At 43.1% G+C, this 21557-nt stretch overlaps 1 long non-coding RNA gene across 1 annotated transcript in view; it reads right to left on the bottom strand.

Annotated features, from left to right (window-relative positions):
• Positions 1–2588: 2588 nt before the first annotated feature.
• LOC121078778 overlaps positions 2589–21557 on the bottom strand; it is a 49390-nt gene continuing 30421 nt past the window's right edge. Inside the window, exons 2-3 of the long non-coding RNA XR_005824745.1 lie at positions 3495–3579; positions 2589–3208 (exon numbers count right to left, since the gene is read on the bottom strand). This is a non-coding gene — a long non-coding RNA (uncharacterized LOC121078778). The remainder of the gene's footprint in view (positions 3209–3494; positions 3580–21557) is intronic.

Genomic DNA, 21557 nt, shown 5'->3' with positions numbered 1-21557 from the left:
GGCCGATGAAAGAGCCGCTGTGTCACTTGGGGCTGCACGCATCACTCTGTGCGCCTTTCAGCCCGAGCCCTTTCTTTGTCACTTTTGCGACCTCTGGTCCCTGAGAAGCCACTTTTTGTGATTATGCGTCCCCTTTTAATTTTCCTTTCATCAGGTGGGAAAGGATGACTCTTCCTGCCTGGTGCTTTCACAGTCCGCTGCCCCCAGCTCGGCTCGTGTCACCTGCCTAAGTGACAGGAGTGATATTTCACGGCGGCACAGGTCCTGCTTCATGCATTAAATATCAGCAGCGGTGTGGCAACAGGAGAGGGGACAGAAGCACTGCAGGTTTTATACCCAAAGGCATCATCCTTTTAACAACAGCCAACCTGAGGGCTCTCGTTTTCACACAGGTGATTATTTCTGCTGGATTCAGTCCTACAACTATATATATATATATATATTTTTTTTTTTGAGGTCCAGAACAATTCTAGGCCCACATTGTACAGGCACTAGAGAAGGGCCCTCTCCACACACCTGTGGAGGTGCCTGTAGGCAATTATGCCACACACCCTCCTTCTTACTAAATATCCCCATCTTTCTCCAAAAGCAACTATTTGCAGACACACACGTGTTGCACTTTACCATTTTTAACCCCACGGTTAATGGGACGTAGGGTGCAGCAGCCCAGATCCCCCATGTTCACAGCCACCCACCGTGAGCCAGCCCCGAGTTGCAGCAGCACTTACCCAGTCCTGCACCTCAGCTCTCAGACTGATGCCAACATGGCTAATTTAAATCGTTAGTCAGCCTTCCTGTTTAAACAGCACAAATTAGTGTTCAGTATTTACAAAGACTAACCACGCACTTACGAGGAAAAAATAGCTGTTATTTCACTTCTTGTGCGATGATAATAGAGCAAGTCTAAACTTCACATCAGTTCCATCTCCAAATAACACCTTTTACATTTTAAAAGCCCATGGAAGATTTAAACATGAAAACATGTGGTGTTCTTGCACCGCGGAGAAGCCGAAAGCATACTGTCGAAGGAAGCTGTGGTTAAATGAACATCGGCATTTTCTGTAATAATAGCCTCACTAAAAAGTTTCCATCTAAAGGACAGACATAATATGGTAGCAAAGAAACACAGGATGGGGTCTGGTGTTTGGAGTTCAGCCGGCCAGGGAGACCCAAGGAACACCTTCAAAACCTGAACCAGAAGTAGGTAACACTCACTTCATTATACCCTCCCATATCAATTCTTCTCCTTAGGAAGAGGTTTTCATTGCCAAAAAGAAGAGTTAGATGGGTTCAGAAGTATTTGAGTGCTAACTCCTAATTGCACCTTTGACTTTCAGCGGCCATATAAATGGTTCATTCTGCCTTGGACTTTCGTGTGCCCATAGGGGTGCAGAGACTTTCTGCCGGCCGTAGTTACACAGCATTTGGCCATGCCATTGACAAATGATGGTTCCAGTGAGAGGAGAGGCCAGAACTGTTGATGGCACATGGTTGTCAGCAGTGAAAATCCAGCAGTTTATAACTCCCAATGCCTTTGCTCAGAAGAAATGTAAGGCAATGGCAGCCTGACTGCTAGAAGAGAGCACTGTGCTGTGCCAGCCCCTCTGAAGTCACGTAACTTGGGATATTCAACATGTCTCTGAGCCCCGTGTCGGCTACCATTACGTTTAGGCAAGCAACTTTTAACATTTGTCCATACAGAGTATCTGTTGCCTCTGGTGTGTTTCGTGGGTTTACAATGCTTGTTTTAAACGAAAAATAATAGTGTAAATAACATTTGAAGTAGCTTTTCAAGCATAACACTAATGAAAGGATAAAGGATAAAAAGATCAGTTTTTTGTTTAAAAAAAAAAGTCTGCTAGCTAGGATTTTTCTTTAGGTAAGCCTATGAAATATTCAGATAGAACAGGCTTCTCTTTTACATTATAAATACAGTCTAGAAATCCAGGAAAGGCTTTGTCCTCTACAGGCCTAACAAGTAATTGTTATGGTACCCTATACATTACAGCAGTATTCCACCAAAGAGCAATCGAATACTACTTGATCCTCTGATAATTACTCTTTTTACTTGTTAATGCATAAGATTTCACAGTAGACTATGGTTAAAGCTGCAGCTGGAGCATTTCTAGAGTTCTGCAACAACTGTCTTTTGAAGTGTCAGAAAACACACAATTTACTCATCTAATTTTTAAGAGCGAGTCCAAGAACTGCTGTAGCATGTAAAGAAGAGAACAAAGACAAAGGCGCAGCTAACAAGACACCAAGTGAAACAAGAAAACAGGCTATATTAGTAGGAAAGGGAAGGTCAAAGAAAGTCAACCTAATACTCAACAGGAAAGAATGTCTCGGTAAACGATGCTGAGCATACCGAAGTGTTTACTCCCTCCCTCTTCTGCCTCAGTCCTCACTAAAAAGGTTAATTGTGATCAGATGGCTAACAAGATTGATGCTGGCTCAGATGCCGAGTGTACAAACTAAGACAAAAATCAGAAGAGACTGGAAAATACTCAGCTAGGTTGGAGGGTCTTACATTTGATGGCCATAAAAATTTTAAAAAGGCATGTTAAGGGAACTGGTTGTACAATTTGGGGAGCAGAAGTTCAGGATAGGTGAGACTCCTAGGAAACAAGTAAGGGAGGATCCAGGGATTTACTTATTATTCAGTATGCAGAGAAATACTGAAATAAATAGCCTGTAAGAAAGCAGAAGATGACACTGAAGATGAGTAATATCCAACAAGGATTTGTGAAGAACAAATATGTGAAATAAATGTAATTTCCCCTTCTCCAACGTTTTTTTAATGTTGTTTTACTTGATATTTTATAAGTAACCTTGGGAAATGTGGTACAGTTATACTTACTGTAGCCTGGACAAAAAAACACACTACAAACAACATACAGTTGAACTGGGAGGATGCACTGAGAAGCTCTTCAACAGATGCTGCTATTCAGGGCTTCTGTTGCAAATAGATACCTTGGAGCAAGAAACACTTCCCGACAGATTCCTTGTCAGCACTCAAGCACTCAGGAACACTTCATTAACTATAAATGCACTTTCAAATTAATTGGCTGTCTTATTTCAGTTGTTTGGCTTCTCTCAAGACTTGCTTTTATGTCTTCATTTGTGAGTTTATTAGCACGTGCTGAGGAGGTACAAGGAGATCTCTTTGTACAAAAGGTTCTCGTTCACACAAGATAATGCTCCTCACCTTCAAAAATAAAAAAAAAATAATAAAAAATCCTGCAGCATTTTAAAGTCACGTGTGTCATCTGTTTTGATGTAGATTTCCTAATTGCAGTCACTAGGGAGCGTGGAACGGGCAATGAAAGTCAGAAAGCTACCACTGAGGGTTGCCACACAGACACTCCTCCAAAATAAACTCATCTGATACCATCTCAACATGATCTCTGGGGCTGAGTGCCCTTGATTCCCAACAAATTTAGTATCAGTTTAGGGCATTCAGCAGCTCCCAGACCTGACGGTATGTGACTCACAGGATTCAGTGAATGAGTTTTCCAGTTCAGCAGCCGCATTAATACTTTGCAGGTAATTCACCACCATGGCACAAAGTGTATCATCCTATTTGAAACAACAGAGTACGTAAAAATGAGACAAAGCATGCTATGACTTGATGTGGTTGCTTGTGTTTTATAAAATACGTCCATCCACCTGGAGGCCTGTGCTCACAGCCAAGCTGCCACATTGGCTTACCTGTCTGGAGGATGCAGAGCTGCTTCCAGCACCCACATCTTCCTCCATAAGCACGTACTGCACGAGAAGGCAGCTCTGTATCCTCAAACCCCTCATTTAAAGGGATGTTTTAAGAGAGCTTTGTTTTGTTTTGTTTTTTTAATCCAGCTTCTTAGATGGAATAGCATTTTCTTCATTAGGATAATTAATTGAATAGAGATTAAAAGAAATTTGGAATATTTATACTTTGTTTTCCCTGCAATATAATTTGGTATACAAGCACATAACTCAGCCACCCTCTAGATTCATGGTAGAAAGTTTTTCTATTCCCTACACAATATTTTACAGCTCTTAATACATTTTCTATTGTTATACTGGTACTTGATATTTTTCCCCTCTGTTAGAAGGAAAACAATAACTCAGGGTGCCTTTTCATCACTTCAGCGTGGCTTCTTGGGTGCTAAATGCACTCAATTCTTTCAGTCTGTCCTTGCAAATTATTGCCCTAACCAGCTTCTTCTGGATTGATGCAATTGTTGTTCTTGAACTTTTAAAAGACAAATTTTCTCTGTCCTCAAGTCTCAGACTCCTTCTCTTTTTCACAGATTCTCATGTAAAACATCTCAGAAACAGAGCGAACTGAACTTCCAGGTTTCATTATAACACCTCACAAAATAGGAACAGGTTGCCTATAAAACACGACTGGGAGCAGAGACACAACTGAAGACAGCTAGGCAAAGGGAGCTTTATGGCTGGTAAAAAGTAGACTCTAACAGTTACCAAGTAGTTTGAAAGCCAAAAGTATTTTCAAAACATATTAAAATAAATTCAAGCAGATGCTTCTGAATACTGATCTCTTTCATTTGTGGAAAGACATGCAGAAACCATTTCTATTTTATTACACAGCAAGGATTTTCACGTAATTAGATTAGCTTTTTTATGTATTCAAACTTCCTACTAATTGGTAATGCTAGATATTTCCAAATGAATAGCATCACTTTTTCTTTCTATTTATCAGGACATGATCATATGTTTTATGCTGGAAACATTCCTTTTGCAAAATAAATGAAGTCTCAGACACAGGTTAATGGAAGCTTCGCCACTGACTTCAAAGGAACCTGAATTTTACCCACAGATCTAATGCAAAATCCTCAGAGGTTAATGGAAGTCTTTCCACTGACATCAGTGTGGTTTGAACAAAGTAAGAATTGCTCTAATTCACTTTAGATTCTCATGAAAACTCTTAAGCATTCCTCTAAGTGCATGCTTCAACGCTTTCCTAATTTGGCCTGTATTTATCAGCGGAAGGGAACCAGATGTTTTCTTTCAACAATCTTTACTTTGCTCTATGGGCTGAATATGAAAGTAGCTTCTGGTCCTATTATATTTTCATAATGTTGGTTAGAAAGATATCTGGGAACTTTCATTCCAAAGCACTTTAATCTTGTAAGACATTCCTCTCAACTTGGTTATCTAGTTTCTAACACCCTAATTCTTGGAACGGATCATTATATAGGCTAAAATAATAACTTCTCTCTTGATCGTTTCTTTCAGAAGGAATTCTTGCAGAATTGTCAAGACCATGTAAAATTTAGCATTAATTACCCTAAGGCATTTCACACCAACACTTGTTAAGCAGATCTATTAAAACCAATGATGAGTTCCAAGTGAAACCTATGAGATACATACACGATCCACCATCTATTTAAGCATACAGAAAATTTAAATCTCTCTTCTTCTCCCGACCCCCACTCCAACCCCCAATGCGTATGACGTTTTCAAGATTTAAGTGGGGCAGCCCTGACTAGGAAACATTAGCATGATTAATAACCAGCATGCAAAAAACAGAACTGAACCCCAAAATGTTTTCTTAAGAAAATTACAATGGGGATCTCATTATAGCCATCTGAGAGAAATAGTAGGACATGAGCAGCTAGAAGTCCCAGTCATGACTAGGAAATCTGCATTAACCGGCATTTTACATATACCTAAGTCCATATCCACATTTCTAATCCTCATAGAAAAGGTAAAGGACTATTATCTGCTTTCTACAAAGGTGAATCAAGACAGAGAGATCTCTAGTTTGCATAGGAAGACCCTGGCTGAATGAGAACACAAACCTTCAAACCCAGTCCTAAACCCTCTTAATCATAACAGCAGCCACCTTCAAATCTTTTGTTCCCTAAAGCTTGCAGGAATAAGCCAACCCAGTAGCTGTAAAAGACCAAATATTTGAAACATTGCTGCAGGAACAGAGCTGAGTCATGAAACCTGCAGAGACTGGCGCCACTTGCTCTCCAGGACAGCAGCACATTTACTGTTAAGAGAATTTAAATGGCAGTAGCAGCAATTCCTATATAGGGCATGTCTGAAGCATTTGGGACTTCAAGGGAATACTACAGCAAATAAATTCCAGTAAAGAGTAAAACAAAAAATTTTGCTGTAAACATCATCCTTGCCATCCCTCTGGTTCTGCCACCCAGTGTGGCAGACAAGGCACTGGCAGGTGCTGGAAGAATCTTACTACTAGAGAAGAAAAGAGAAGAGAGCTCCATCTCAGGTGACAGCAACACGTGCTGAAAATTCAACAAGTTACAAGAGTTGTGACAACTGGTCTCCATCTTACCAGATCACGTCTCACCATGTGCATGGAGACATCTGACCTGTGATGGAGCTTCTAGGCACACCTGAGCCACAAAGAAAAACACAAGTCGCAGTCATCGACGGCGCAGCATAGTGAAGTCAATGAATCAGCTACTCCACTGGCATAGCTTATAAATCACTCGGATTATGTCGCATTAGTCATGCTCCCGAGCGTAAGTTGTTTTCATTTTAATTTAGAAAAACTATCACACTTATTCCATTGAGCAGGAGGGGGAAGCATTTCTGCCCTACTCTAACCTTATATAGTGATATGCAAAAAACACAGCCATATGTCTGGGGGAGGCAGTTGGTAGGACGTGGGCTGTACTGAGTGAGTATTTTACTGGATTTGTGAAGTCCTCGGGACACTAGGCACTTTGGGCCCCATCCAGTAAAAGATAAGTGGAGGAGAACCCAAGTGAAACTCGAACTAAATTTTCTGGAGCTTCAGTGGTACAGAAGTGGTGTTTTGGTGGATGTATGCTCCATTTTCCAGATCTAGGTATTTCCAGGGATCTGTGCAAGATTCCAAAGGACTAGGAGACAAACTGTTCAAAATGCTAGAATATAACAACCCAGTTTCTAAAACTAATGCCAATTATGATAAATGTAGCAACATTTGGAACAGAGATATGGTCACAGAAGTATTTTCCAGAAGCTGGAGAGAGTGCTAACGATATTTCTCTCTGTGCAACCAGAAATTATCTTTTGCTTTTATCGTCTTGTGGATATTTTTGAGTACCCAGGCTTCAGCCCTGGCCAAAGGATGCCCAGAGTAAGGTAGCCCAGGGCTCCCCATGCAAGCCACCACAGGTGCTGCTGCACCAGCCTCTTCAAGGGGCACCTAAGAGCCACATGCAGTGAGCTAGGAGCTGCTGAACACACCGCTGCTATGATTCCCGAGCAAACTGAGCCAGGGAGCCCAGATGTAGGAAATCAAACACTGAGTACTCCACACATTGGCAGAAGAGAGCTGCTAAGTATGCCAACAAACACATTTCCATTCTGAACCACTGGGATTTTTTGCTTTGCAAGCACAGATTACACATAGGGGGAAAGCATTATTCTTCTGTTCAAAGTTATTTTTCATTAATTAAGGAATAAAGCTAAATTCTCTGTGTGCGATGAAATGCAAGCGTCATTTAAGCAGAAAACTAATTGTTTTATGGTTTAACTGGCCAGATCTTCTTTGTGGCTGTCACATCCTGAGTTCAGATATAGTCTCTGGTCAGACCATTTATTTATTCTTCTGATATTACAGCTCTGCAAAGATTTACATAATAGCATGAATGTTTGCTGGTAACATAAGCCCTGTGTTTCGCTGCAATACCTCAAGCTATTTGCTGACAATATTTTTCTGCTAAATTAGATATGGAATTTAGAGCAAAAAGCTGTTGTCTTGACAGACACAAAAATTCCCTTGATACCGAACAAAGGGTTCCTCTTTATTTCATGGCCAATAATAAACCAAGAAGTTTTGAGGGAAGGAAACAACATTGGAAAATTAATGATGATGAACTGATTTGGAAAAGCTCCAGCAGAATTTAGATTTCCTTCTCCCCCCACCCCCAAGCCCCTTCCAGTATTGTTAATGCAAAACAAAACAGAAGAAAAAAAAATACAGAAAAAGGCTAAGAACTCCCCCAGGAAGGTCTGAAACAATGAGACCAAAACAGAGGATGTGAGGATGATGCACAGCCCCAAGGAGGATGGAATTGCCCAGATGGATTTCAAGGCTAAAAGGGATCTTCAGACAGCCAGAGAGGACATTTCAAGTAGATGACACAGAGACCTTGGCTGGAAGCGCCCAGCGTGCTGCAATGTGAATTTTCTTCCTTTAGAGGACCTGAAGGATCTGTGCAGAGGTGGTGGAGCAGGACGGGGACGTGGGAGCCCAGCCCAGTTCTCTGGAGTACTGAAGCTGCTACTTTCAAAAACAGGATTTTGGAAGAACTGGGTAATATTTTCCTTTCAAAATCAAAATATTCCAGTAGGGTTTGAAATTTCAGTTCACTGTAATGATGCAAAGGTGGTGTTGTTTTTTTCTGTTTGGTTGGTTGGTTTGGTTGTTTTTGTTGGTGGTTTGGTTTGTTTTTTGGGGCAAAAGTTACCTGAGGGTACTTAATACTTGTACAGAAACACTTAGAAGACACACAGAAACATAACTGCCACATGTAAGAGAGTAATGTCATTGCACCAAAATCCAAAGAGGAGGGACGACAGAAGGGAGACAGAGCTGTGAAAATGAATGATGGGCCTACGTCTTGTCCCTAGGCCTCTGCACCTGTCCTACAGAAAAAAAAAGCTGCTGTGAAGGGGATCAGTAGGGAAACCATAGCAGAACTTTCTTCTCTTCTATTTTTCTACCACAGCAGAAGCTTTCCTGTGATTTACAGTTGTCTTTTTTCCAGGGCTAATCTCAGTCCTTACTCTCATACACTGCAGCTGGTTCCTCATGTTCAAGTCAGAAACTTTTAAAGCTTAAGTTTCAATTAAGGAAGGTAATTTGAACATTGTCTGTACTCCATGAGCTTTTACAGCAAAAAGGAAGGCTGTTTAGGATAGTGCACTTCTCAGCACCCGCATAGCAAACAGTAAGTGCTTTGCCTGCAAGCCATCTCTATGAGCACTTGTATCGTCAATGTTTCCCCTTCTCCTAATTACTGATTTTTCCTCATCCATCAATAATTAATGCTTACTTCAGTGTCCCAAACTGACTGCCTTGGCATCAAGATAGACATTTTAGAGCTCGCTCAGTGACAGCAGCCCTCGAGCTCTGCCTCCACCACAGAGGCAGCCCAAGGCTTCCCATAGCCCATACCTTGTTGGCCCAGCAGCAGAGATGGCACCAAGTTCTCCCAAGAAACAAGACTTTACAACTGCCCCTGGAGAAATGAAAGACGGGGGGAAAGCAAGATGCTGCTGATCCTTTCTTTAAAGTCACACAACTCACAACTGGTCCTCAGCAAGAGCAGCCGCAGCCCAGCTTCCCGCTGCAGGCAATGTCAGCAGGGCAGGGCTCACACCACTGCAGCCCCTCGCTCTCCGAAAGCACTGGCTGTAACTGCAGCCAGCCTTTATGGTGTGTGCTTTGCAAATCTGGGAATTTCATCTTCAAGGCCTATGCACAATGATTTATAATTTATATATTTAATATAACTTTTATAATTTTCTTTCATAATTTACTGAAAGGTTCAGCGACCCACTTTGATCAGCACTCAGTCCTCCTTGGTCAAGAGGAATTTATTATTTCTAGTTCAAGAACTCCTCGCTCTTACCTCCCTTTCCATTTTACTGAGCAGAGCTGCTCAAAGCTGAGACATTCAGTTTCACAGAATAGGGCTGAACATTTGTAACTTGCATTTTTCTCCAACTGACCAGATGGAAAACAGCGTCTTATCAAAAACCTCCACAATATAGAAAAGCTAAAATATAGAAAGTTTGGATATCTTCATTTCAATACCTAACTTTTAGGTCCACAACTGCCAAAATTAATGAAACTTGGTTTCTAATGAATGTTAAAAGCTGAGTTACTTGAAGGCTGCAGCATAAGCTTAGCCCCTGTACCACACAGGAGCCATACAAAGAGAGAACCTTCGACTGCACCATGCAGTTGCACAATGAATACTTTCTTACTGTCTGTGGAAACTAGTTTGGGGCCCACTTTCTTCTTTTAATAGTATTCAAAGCTATCTCGTACCTCTGAGACCACAGCCCCCCTGCCGTGACTGACCACCAGCTCAAGAGCTCTTAGGGATGCCGAGGACCCCAGCAGTGACATACACACATGGGGCGATGGCACTAGTCTCATTTTACTTTCAGAAGCAGGCTGAACTGCTCAAGACAGAATTTATCGCTACTTCAAGCCAAGTACGTTCTGTTTGGATAATTTTCTCCCCTCAGGAAAATATATCAAAATAGTTAAACTCATGAAGAAACTCCCACAACTCGGGTCTCGATGAAACAAGTATTTTTCCAGTCAGCTCTGTACGTACTCCAATCGCATGCCCCTAATGATAAAGCAACGCAGCCTGCTGGCAGGCAGGCACTTGCCTTATTCCACATGAAACTATCCCTGACTCATACAGGAGGCTCAAACCAGACTATTTAAGCATGTGCTGTTCTTATCAGCCCACCGCAGCGCCTCTCCCTGCGCCCGTAATGATCCCTGTCCATGTTTCCTCAGGCAATGGGGAACGTTGACCACAGGGCCAGCCAGGTTTGGTCACCAGGTGACACTTCATTCAAGGTGCTTGTTCAGCAGTGCCCGCTCTCATTCAGACCTTCACAGCTGCAGCTGGAATAATTATCCTTTCATTTAGTTTTATACGTTTTTATCAGCTTTTCAACATACAGATGCTGCCCAAAAAGCAAGATCTGCACCTGAGGATGCATTGGGATGCCTCCAACAGATATGGGAGACAGACAACAGAGGAGAAAAAAAAAAGCGTAACCATTTCAAAATGTCTCTACAGACAGCCATTTCAGTATCAATTTTCCAACGCCAGAATTGTACATTTGCTTTTCCAACTGCTGTTTCTATTCATGGCGATATTGAAATGAATTATGTCCTAATAACGCAGGGGGCTACTGCATCACCTGAGTACTCTCCAGCTATTTTTGGTCGTTCACTTCTGCAGTGACTTCAGCAAATGTACTTACCTTGCGTGGGGATATTAAAAATATCTGAAGCACATGATAATGGAACAGTTTCTATTACTACAGACTTTTCCCTGAATATAAGTTATAAATTGCAAGTATTTACTGCATTTGCTGTAAAATGCATTAGCTAAAAAGAACAAATAGACCAGTTATTACCCAAAATTTTAATCACAGTCACCTGTTATTCTACTGTGTGATGCTGAGTTGTTCTGTATAACTCCAAGAAAGTCCTTCCATTCACAGAGGTAATACTTTTATTTAGGTCATTGCTAGCATTGCTCATGGTCATGGATATTTAAATAAGATTAAATAAAATTATGTAATTACATGGAAATATTCCCTTTTATTAACTGTGACCAGACGCGCATTACAAATGCCAAGATACGTAGCTAACTAGCCAAAGTCTAGTTAAACACTTGCTATCTACTTGTGTAACTGTTGTAGAATAAGAAGTGGAAAGTGCAGAGCCTTTTGATGAGCATACAACTGAAAGCAAAAGCTACATAAACACAAAAAACACAGGACAAAGCATGAAATTAACACTACAGAGGATCACATGGATCAATCACGTAGATGCATACAGAATTCAGAAGAATGGCCAAGGCAATTGCTTGCTAGAAAACAATCAGAAAAACAAACAAAGTAAGGCAAATGAGGACCTGTCCCCCAAGCATACAGAAATCCTGAAAGAGCATCAGAAAAGAGAGGGTAATTTTCTGTGCTCAACTCTTTCTTTCGTCATTTCAGAGGCCTGCATCCTTCTGTGCTGTTCATGGTATTGGAGAGAAAAAATGTAACGTGCAGAGACGCAGATATCACAAGATACACCAACTCATCTGTTTTGGTTATCAGGGAAGTCTCAAAACAGTAGCCGAGGAGGATTAAGATAGGGAAGGCTTGGCATAAGCCGCAGCTAATTAGACACATTGCAGGGAGAGCTGGTCATACATAATTAACTTGCTGAAATTCATCGCACCATAGTGCTGTGAGCCAGGAGTCACGGTCCTACAGCTCCTCAGCTTACACCAAATCAAAGCGGGAGGGCAGGATCCTGCTTCAGTTATCTTCTCTCCTCCTGTCATCACCGACAAAGCCTCTCTCAGGAACATCACATTCTGCACAAGGTTGCCAGCCCAGGAAAGGCTCTCTGAGCGGTGTTACCCACCCTAATTAACAACAAAAGAAGTTGGAAGAGCTTCTGTAAAAAGGGTTGACAGGTTTGAGAGGTGTCAAGGTAGCAAAAGTTTTTGAATTACAACAATTTGGGGCAAAGATAGGTATGAATGAAAACTGCACTCCGAAGTTACAGCTCTCAGCAGGTGAATTTTTCTCATCCTCCACAGCTTTTCCCAAGATACTCCAGAAAGTTCAGCTGGAGCTCTTAAGACTTAATTCTTGGCCTGACTCCTGTCTAATTCTCATGGTTAGGAGGGCACTTCCTAATTCCCTATTGAATAATCATATTTAGAAAGAAAAAGCATTTAGGGAACAGCTGACTGTATACAGTGAATGCAAACGAGAGCGCCAACCAAAGAAAGAAACGTCTTACAGGATGTCAAGAAGGGTAGAACTTCTTGTTCTACCATGGAAGGGCCATGTTCCCGCTAGCCTGTCCCACGCTGAACAGAATAGTCCCACTGCAAGTTCTTTGGAAAGTGAGGTTTGAGGGCATTTATTCTCTGACTAACGCAGAACAAACCTTGTGATTGCTTGTGAGAGCAGCACACCCAGCACATTCACCCAGGAGTCCTTTCCAGTCTTGAGCTCCCACCCTTGAGAAGCAACACCTACACTAAAGGCAGAGAAACTGAACCTCCTGACATGAGAAGTTTCATCTATAGATAAATCACACCAATAATTTTTGGCATTTACTTTATTCAGATATAATTCTACCACGCGTCAGGAGAAACTGAACGTGACAGACACCCCCTTGATACTGCCATTAAAGCTTTTCATGGCTGTAGTGGTAACAGGTGTGCTAGTATTGAGTATTTGCTTCTCGGTGTGGTTCACACACACAGACTTGCACTGTCAGACTACAGAATGTCAGAATAAAAGCATCTTCACGCTCTTACTTAAAAAAGAGCTTCTAAACTACCCTTGGCAAAAGGCAGGGTAATAGCAATTTCAAATTTTCTGTTATGTGCTACCTTAAATTTTAGTCTTTCAGCAAATTTTCTTGAGTTGCATCCACTATAAAATGCATGGCATGTTTCTGAGAGTCTTTCAGCTCAGCTGTGCCTGCTCCTACTGCCTCCAAAATAGAACCTGAAGTAACAGAACCTAAAAAGACACAAACCTCCGTTATTGTGTCTCCTTGCCTATATTAGCAGATGGCCATGCCTGAGACAATAAAGCACATAGCGAATATTCCCTTTACAAAAGGGAGAGGTGCCTTGCAATATCCACAGCATTAAGCCATGCAGCTTTATGGTACCACCAGCACCAGTGCCTCTGGCAGGAGTGTTAGCTCGGAGAGCTCTGATGGGGCCAACTTCCCTGCACTCCCCTCCCACCCGAGCCCACAGCGTCAGCAGACTCAGCACTACCCTAGAGCATCGTTTACCTTCTTAGAGAATTTCTCCACGAAGGCATGCACACGTGTGAGGAAGGAGACAGTTGCACAGCTGCATGCATGCAGGAGGCTGACCCCGTGATCTCAGTGCTGGCAGCTGCAGCGGGGACAGGGAGGGTGGGCAGAGCAGCACGACTTGGAAATAATTCACCTTTCTTAATACTGGCTTAGTGTGAGACAGGCGTGAATTGGGTCCCTCTTTCCCCAGGTACATACAGAAAATGTCGCTGAAAATCCTCCACTTCATCTACTGCGGATACGGAGTTATTTCAGCTATCAGAAGTAGATTAATTTAGAAACGCCACCGCAGCACTTAGTAGTGGTAATTTGGGCTTCATTCATTAATTCTACCCTAATGCCACGTTCCTTCCGCTGACTGAGTGCCCCATAAGTGTGTCCCCTCCTGCCCATTCCATCAGCTGGAGAGAGAGCTTGCAAAGGGAATGTGAGGAGTGGGGCAGGGGAGGAAAAAATGCACAGGTTACTTGTCTACTGAGAGATTTCAGGTTTTTGCTGAAAGATCCTGGGGATTGTTAGTGAGCTTTGATTTATCTTTTATTATTATTTTCTAAATCCAACAAAACAACAGCGTTTTTCCACGGAAAAAAAAATATTATCCATTTCTGAAAACTAATCAAACCCATTTCTGATGAAAGCCTACAATAAAGTCTCCACCCGAAATGGATAAGTTGCATGATCCTACAGACACCAGCACAGACAAGGCCAGATCTCCTCAACCACTCAAAACAGATACTCCTCCCCCAGTACAAGGCTCTTCAGCACCAGACTCATTTTATTATCAAAACTATAAGCGCTAGCTTTGATGGGTGATTTCAAACAGATATTAATGCCTGCCTACCTCTCCATATATTGGCAGTTTGCAGGAGCGCAGCTTCCTCATCCAGCTGAGTAAGCCCTCCGGGCTGTTAGATTATGAATTGACCTTTGAGTGCCATGAGAAATGTTGCCGTCATTCTTTTCAGGGGAGTTTGTTTTTTTTCCAAGAGGGACAAGGGAGGGAGGAAAATCCATTCAAAAGAGTAAGCTGTTTTCACAGTATAAATGCATCTTGATGAATGGAATTTTCATTACAAATGGGTCTGACCTTTAGTAAACAGACCTGCTCCTTTAAAAGCCTGCCCTGATATTCATTAAAGACAAGGGAAAGATGCACAGAGATTTTAACTGTAGATGCACTGGACAAAAATGTATTAGATAGCATTGGCTCTTCAGATTGCTATTTAAGACATTTTCATTATGTTTTTATATATTCTTAAATTTATAATGCTATATAATCAGTACATTGTAATTCAGTCTCTTTGAAAAAATTAAGCGTCAATAAAACCAACACTAGGCAGATAATTTTCCTGATTAATTTCCTTCTTATCTATTCCACAAGGCTTTATTAATCTGTATTCTTCTCTTTTTATTAGCTATTTCTATGGTGCGAGGAGCAAAAAAGAACAGAGACAAAAGTCAATTCTTGCAACTCTTGCCACACTGCAGATCCAAATTTTTTGTGGAGACTCTTTTTCATCTGAGGTGTTCGCACGCAAGTGGATTTATGCATTCAAATCCAGTGGGCAGCCATCAGTCAGTAGGAGGGAAATGGGAACTTCTGCAAAGACATTTGTAATTCTAATTATCAAGTTTAGCAAACGAGGAAAGTTGAGCATCATCAGATCTCCATGTTATATATGGTAGCAAGAGAAGTAGTTGCTCTCTGCTTTTTATTCAGCATGCCCAAATTCTGCCACTTTAGCTGGAAATAAACACATGCACTGAAGAAATGCTGAACCCCTAAATGTTTAACCTCTATAACAAGAGTCTCAATCGATGTACCAATTTTCTAGACAAACTCTTTGTCACTACTGAAGTGTCATTAACAAACATGTTGCTCCCTCCCAAAGCACAGATTTTGGCGAATGAGTAATTCTACCACTTCATGTCATCCACAGATTTTGTTCCAAACATTGACAGCTTTCACAGTCATTCCCAGCGAATTGCAATGTATTGCTCTTAGACAGCATTTCCGTACCACTAAGAACTACTCACTAAGACACAGCACCTATATAAATATTTAAGTCCGTAGTTTCTATCTCCATCCCTGTACTAACCAACAGGAAGAGGTGGTTCGTAAGTGACAACTGTAGTTCACTAAAGGTATCCGAAATTCTGGATCACCCAGCTCGTGTTGACAACCAGCCTTTGCTCATAAAGGGGGCAAGACGTTGACTTCAGTCTTGATTATAAATCCCAAACTAAATGAAGTAAGCAAGTAGCTAATACATGCTTTGTGTGGGGATAACAAAATGAGAGAAATTCTGATGAGGCTTTTTACCTCCGTTTGACACGTCAACTCACTGAAATTTTTCAGGGGGACCGATGGCAGTTTTTATAAATCTCCATCAGGAAACATTCATTTCATCCAGGATGAGTCAGTAATTCCAGTGGGATGGCAAAGTCTGAGCAACCAGCCCTGCCACAATGAATGGACTCAAACGTTGGAGGGTGGCAAGTCACAGATTTGGGCCGGGGTGTCCAGGCCCCACACCCTCACTTCTCTGCTCTGCCACATCTCCCCCTACTTCCACCACGCTCTGGTACTCCCCAGTGCTCCCAGAAGAGACCCTTAAGAGGTCTAACCAAAGAAAGATATCTGAGGGAGGGGGCTCACATTGACTTTTGGGGACTGGAAAATTCTTTCCAACTCTGCTCCTTATTAAACCCTTAAAACAAAGCACTGCATCCAATAGGCTTTGCCATAGGTGGTAATAATGATGCTATTTTAGACCACATTATTCTGCCAACCATCCTGGAGCAAATCCAAATTAATTCCACTAAACTCAGCTTGAGTTGTCACGGATCTACAACAGTGCAGGGACAGCTTCACAGGCCACATGGTGCCGACAGACTGCGCACCGAGCACAACAGACCCAAGGCTGAGATTCGGCAGGTGGGCAACCACGGCAGAGCAGCTCTTGGAGCAACACGTGCTGTCCAGCCTTGCTGCCTCCCTGGGATAACCAGGGTACAAAGTTTATGCCCCAAAATGCAGTAAAACAAAACTACAACAGCAAAAGCACATACGTTTTCCTGGCCAACTGTCAAAATTGCCTGTTTGCTTCTGCAAAATAACTGCCTACACATCGGGGCTAGGAACCAGACCCTCCGGGCCTCCTCTACATCTTATTCCCCGCTGAGGCTCACCAGGAACAGAAGTGCTGGGCAGTTTGGTTTCAAAACTGGCTCATCTGAAGGGCAACAGCCTATTTATTACTGACCTGCTATGTGACACCCAAGAGAAGCATTTCATCTTGGAGACTGCAATAGCTCTCCTTGTGCGAGCTGATCAGCTCACCTCCTGAAAGCCCATGCTGCCAGAGGAGGAGGAAAAAAATACCCTGATTCTCTTACCAGGGCCAAAACTGCATCAGTGCAAAAGCCATTGGGAAATCCTCCAAGCCCTTACAACTTTGTTATGTTCTCCAAACAATAGCTTTTCCGTTTTAGCATTTTCTGACTCGCTTGCTCCAGCTGAGCACCCACCCAGAGTTATAATCAGGGAGCACACAGAGGAGAGCGCAGACCAGGGCGAGCTTGTCCCAGGCTGGAAGGAGAGAGAGACGAGGCTGTAAGCTGGAGGTCATGGGCACATCTGCCCTCACAACTTGTTTTTCCAGACTTTTGTTTATCACTTGAGATGAGAAACCATCGCACCAAACCCTCTCCTTGCTCACGGATACCTGGTGAGCACACCAGAGGCTCTCTCCCTGCCAGTGGATGTGATGCAGCTATTCCTTTGTGAGACGCTCCTTTTCTGTGCAGACTGAAGTATGGCGTATCATGGAAACAGCTCAGATATTTTTAGATGTGAAAATGCATCAATACAGTAAACTGGGACACAGAAAACTAAGCCAGGGTCCAGCACAGTAGCATTTTGCACGCAGTGATTAAGGAGTTGTATTAACTGAAGTGCCATTAACTCTGCTCTGGTCGGCATTGGTAGATGGATTCCTGACAAGGCTCGTCCTCTTTACAACGGCTTGGTGGTTTCGCCATGCAGCATCCTCAGGAAAGGCAGCCTAGCTTAATTCAAATAAAAGGCAAAACTCTAAAACAATATTGCCTATAAAAGTTGATTTTACTCCAGAGTAAAACTTAAGCTGCTTGAGTGTCAAAGCAGAGCAGGGTCACCCTCGAAATGGCACTGCAGAGGACAGCCATCTATCAGCACAACACTTTTAAAGCGTATTTTTAAAGTGTCTGGGCAAAAAGCAATTAATGGTAAAGTCCATATTTACTGCATTGATTTTAACCACACTTATTACTGTATAGAACAGCATCGCTGTGTTTTGCGGGTGCAGCTAAGATTTGGCAACAGACTGCCAGACACGTTACAACCCAACACACATCGCAAACTGGGCTTCGGAGCCAGTGACGTGCTCCCAGGTTAATTTGGCTCCAGACACAAGGACTTCGTTCAGCTCCTACAAAACTTGGTGTGATGGGAGTTAGAGCCCACAAACAAACCCAAAAGCTTGGTTTTCTGAGACACTCAGTGCTCACCTCTTGCTGCCATGGAGGAGGTCGGTCAGAGCTGCCACATCTAAGTGGGGACCCCTTGCTCCAAGGGACCTCCGCAGCCCAGAAGTTATCACCAGTTTAGGGGAAAGCAGAATGCCGCCAGGATCAATAGCAGCCTGTGCAGCTTTTTCCTGGTGAAATTAAACCTCCAGCCTCACTGAACTCCGCGAGGACCTTGGTTTGCTGTTCCTGCTGACAAGATTTTATCTTAGGGCCACCGAGCAAGCACTTCTGAGATAACTACACACACAGGAGATTCCCAGTGAGTGGGTAATACCAAAATAAGGACACAGCTCCTTTTAATTATATCGAGTACAGCATGAACAGAGCAAGAAGAAACATGCGCAACATTATGTTATTAAAATACACAAAGGACAGAAGAATAGAGAGAAGGGAAGAAGAGCAGGAGCGAAACAGCCCAAACATCACCTATTTAAGAAAACATATTTTTAGACTTCTCTAAATTAAAAGGTGCAGTAGTAAGACAACTGGGACTATTCGCCTCTCAGTGCCACTTGCACTATAGTAACGGCGAAACCTCACCTCAGACAGAACCAGTATTTTTATTAAAAATAAGAGAATTTAGGCTGTAATACGATCACCTGGGAACAAGGCACTCAATATTTTCTCTTCACTTTCCAAACATACAGACCTTGCTACCCAACTCATCCTTCTGAACCACTAAAATGAGCAATCATACGATGCACTGTTTGGATGACAGATTGCTTCCCGATAGCTTTTAAAGCAATGAAACCTTTAAAAAGATCAAAACTCCTTTGATAGTAAACGCTCCTCTCTAACTTCCCTCAACTTTCTTCTCATCTTGAAACATCACCGGATCACTTGGGGATCGACTGATTTGACAACAATTTCATTGACAGTGATGCCGATGAACAGCTGTAACAACTGAGATGTTGCTGTCGGAGGAGCAGGGAACACAGCTGAGGAGATGCTCTTGCCTCTTTTTAGTCTCTTCCCAACATTTCGCTGTTGGTGCAGGGACCAGGACTGCTGGGAGTCACGAGGAGGCAGCCCCGGCTGGCAGTGAGCTGGGGTCACTCTGGGCAGCATCCACACGATGCTCCTCAACTTAAAAGCTGTGCAATTTCCCCCACAAAATGTCATCCAAGTCTGTGGCTTTCAACCCCTGTTCAGACACACACAGAAAACCAAAACATGGAGTTTCACTGAAATAAAACCTGGGCAGCTGCCCAGGCTTATTTAGTGCTTTTGAGCCACTGAGGATGCCCTGCAAGCCCAGCAGCTCATTTTCGACTGGGAGCTGAGGACTAAGCACAGCAGATGCTCCAAGCAGCAGCTCTGGATATCTGTGGGGCCAACACAAGCTCAGATGTTGCAGAAGCACCAGGCTATCAGGCTGCCAGATTACAGCAGTGCAGGGCTCAGATACATCTGCACGATGCTTCCTGCCGCACACACAGGGCAGGGGCTCCTGGGGGCAGCCGTGTGCCCAGCCACAACACACATGTTGGTGCGGCACCCACTGCTGTCCCTGCCCCGCTTCTCCCAGCCAGCAATCCCATGAACATCACAGACTAGACAATGCCTCTTTCACATACGAACGGCCTCCAACATGCAGCAAACGCCACCAACGTTCCTTTCTGTGGTCTCATCTAGCCCATGCCTAAAATTTATTCAAACTGTATTCCAGTTTAAACTCTACTACATCTATAAATATCTCCTAGAGGCAGGCAGACAACTACTTTTATGTTCTTACGGCCTTTTTTCTCTAGCTTGGTGCATGTAGAATATCATCGTAGATGTTCCTATTTCTCTTTTTCCCAACTGTAAATATTTGGTTCCATTTTCACTGCATCTTATCCTTTATCTTTAATATCATATAAATAGAAACCTGTGTAGTTTCTCCATGTACAAATACATCAAGATTAATTTGCATGCTGAAAGCTTAAATCAAATGTTTTAAACCGGACATGGATAAAACAGTAATCCACTGCTGGGCTAAATTCCAAACAAGTAAATAAAATAGATTTGATATCAGAAGCAATAAACAATGGCAACGCCAATTGCTCATTAGAATTCCCGCTCTGCAAACACGACTGCCAAATACTTTAATAAAAGCAATGAAAGTAACAACAAAAATCCCTAGCCCCCAAACTATCATTCCTCTTCAAGCCTTCCTCCTTTCTTTGGCCATGTTGGTGTGTGTTCCCCAAATACTTGGAGGTCCAAAGCACTTAGGAGTCAGTATCCTGAAATCAGCCTGCATGATGGGAAGGGAACCAGAGCATTCCCGTGTAATTTCTAATTCACCTGTAAGACAGCAAAATGCTGTGGCTCATTGCTATTCCGAGCCGCCAATGGTGTTGCCTTTAAAGTTGCAGCTGCACCTGCTGCAAACACGCACCTTGGTGGGGATGGACCAGGAGATTGCGGATGCTGCCCTCAGCAAGCTGCCACCAGCCCAAGTCCCAGTGACTCACACACAGCCCCGCGGCTGAGTCACGGCTCCTCCTCTGCTCCGCTGCTCGCTTCCAAGATTCGAGGGAGGCGATCCACTCTCGAGCAGTAATTAAGCGTACCGGAAAAAAGAGAGGCTCAGTATTGCCAGTCTGTAGTATTCAAATATGATGAGTCAGCCCCCCTGAAGTTGTGTGGCTGGCTTTAAAAGTCACGTAGTTTTAAAAATATTAAGTTTGTGGGGTATGGGTTTTTTTACTCATTTTCTGATTGTTATTTTTAGCCCTTCTGTGCAAGCTGGTTTAAAAGCGTGCTTTTCTCTCCCACCTCCTCTCTTCTCCACTCTCCTGCAAAATGAAAAGCAAGATTCTCACGTATTGACTTGAATTCACACTTCAGAAAAGACACCAGGCAGGTCCAGACCACATGAAGTGGCACCAGTGGGAGCAAAGGGTGACCTTCTATGGACCAACAGACGTGGGTCAAGCTAGGACACCAAAAAGCCTCTCCAAATTTAATGCCTTTTGTCCTTCGCCCTTCTCAGCACTGTGCTGACAGAATGCTGTTTAGCTACAATAGCAGGGAGTATTTATCTGCCTATACCAAAGTATTGCACAGGATGTGAGAATTTATTTCAAGCCCTTGGAAGCTGGAATACACACAGGGCAGCAGCTGATATGTCAGTCTGAGATCTCGCTCAGATCTCAGGGCTTGCACATGTGCTATTGAAGTTTTCAGCCTCAATCCCCCCACCACTGAGCTTTCTGCATAGGATGACCACTGTACAGCCAATACACATCAAAACGAGTCGCCAGCAGAAGCCCTCCAGCTTGCGGCACCAAGCGGTGCTGTCACACCGCAGTCAGCCCAGCAGAGACCAGGAGCCGCTCTGCGTCCAAGCCACCCAGACACAGAGCCGTGTGGCTTGGCCATGCCAGCTCCTCCCGGCAACCCGGCCAGG

This window comes from Cygnus olor, chromosome 15 (assembly GCF_009769625.2).
Source record: "Cygnus olor isolate bCygOlo1 chromosome 15, bCygOlo1.pri.v2, whole genome shotgun sequence".
Taxonomy (NCBI): Eukaryota; Metazoa; Chordata; class Aves; order Anseriformes; family Anatidae; genus Cygnus; species Cygnus olor.
Note: the sequence above shows the minus strand (reverse complement) of the source record. Positions and strands in the feature narration are given on the sequence as shown.